Source organism: Saimiri boliviensis, chromosome Y, assembly GCF_048565385.1.
Source record: "Saimiri boliviensis isolate mSaiBol1 chromosome Y, mSaiBol1.pri, whole genome shotgun sequence".
NCBI lineage: Eukaryota > Metazoa > Chordata > Mammalia > Primates > Cebidae > Saimiri > Saimiri boliviensis.
The window spans coordinates 3,391,261-3,392,794 of NC_133471.1; positions in this window are offsets into that span (position 1 = coordinate 3,391,261).

A 1,534-nucleotide genomic window follows, 5' to 3' on the forward strand; every position below is an offset into this window, starting at 1 on the left:
ACCATAATGAGATTACCACTTTAAAATCATTAGAATGTCTGTTTTTAAAAGAAATGTTGAAGAGTATGTAGAGAAATTGGAAACTCTATGCATTGCTGGTGGGAAGGTGAAATGGCAGAGATGGTTGCACAAAAACATGAGCATATGTAACGCCACTGAACTATACTCCTACAAATGTTTAGTTGGTAGATGCTATGTTATATATCTTCTTTACCACATACAACAAAAAGTTTCTCGAAACTGGCCCTGAAATACCTGCATGTATGATGAAAGAAGACCCTTCTTCCCTAAAGTGACTAAAAGCCTTTTTATTCATGCTGGTTCAACACACCACTGGCTCTTCCAGACCGAGCATGATTTCACCAACCAGGGAGATTCTACTCCACGTGGCCCATTTATACCATTTTCATCATCCTATTTTCCTATTCAACTCACTTCAGACCCCCTCCAAATTATGGTACATCACAAGTCTGTTTACCATCTCTGTAGAGTTTTCAATAATGTCATAAAAATGGGATCATACAATATGTGATGTCTTCAATATGGCCTTTTTTGTTGTTATTATCACTTTTCTCATTATTCTAAGATTGCTGCAAAAAAAAAAAAAAAAAAAAAAAAAAAAAAAAGCTTATATGTGTTGGGCCACAGAAAATCAATTATAAAAAATGTACTCTAGGGCTGAGCATGATAAGTGACATCTCTAATCCCACCACTTTGGGAGACTGAGAAGGGTGGATCATGAGGTCAGGAATTAGACATCAGACTAGCCAGTTGATGAAACTTCATCTTTACTAAAACTACTAAATAAATAAATAAATAAATAAATAAATAAATAAATAAATAAACAAACAAACAAATAAATAACAGGCTTGGTGATACAGATTTGTAGCACCAGCTACTCTGGAGGTTGAGACAGGAGATCCAGTTGAATCTGGTAGCTGGAGTATGTGCAGATGGTCTATGGAGCCACTACCACTCTGGAAGCTACCACTACTCCTGAGGTGATGACTTGAAGCCTCAGCCTTCAACAGAAGCACCAGGGACTCAGCAAACAGTGTTTGGTGTGCCTGTTTCCCATCTGTATCTATCCTTGGTGAGGTATGTGTACAGGTTTTTACCTTTTAATTGGGCTATCTTGCTCCACCTTTCTCAGTCTCCCAAAGTGGTGGGATTAGAGACGTCACCTGCCATGAGAGATTGCAAGAGTGGACCAATGAAACGCATGCACTGTGTTGCTGATGCACAAGGAAGTGTTGGTTGGCATCTGATAGAGCTTCTTTCTCCTTGGAACCCACTCAGGAGAGACCATGGCTTTGGGCCTGGATCTGCATCCACCATGAGAATAGTGTGCCTTCTCTCCTCTGGTTCCATCCGAAAGACAGTGGCATAAGGACATCTGGTGGCCAGGTAAGGAAAGGTGCTCCTAGCTTTCAATTCATGCTGGTGATATACATTGCTGACTTTTCCACACACATGGCATGATCTTACCCACCAGAAAGAGTTTACTTTCACTTGGTCTCTTTGTTTCCTTTTC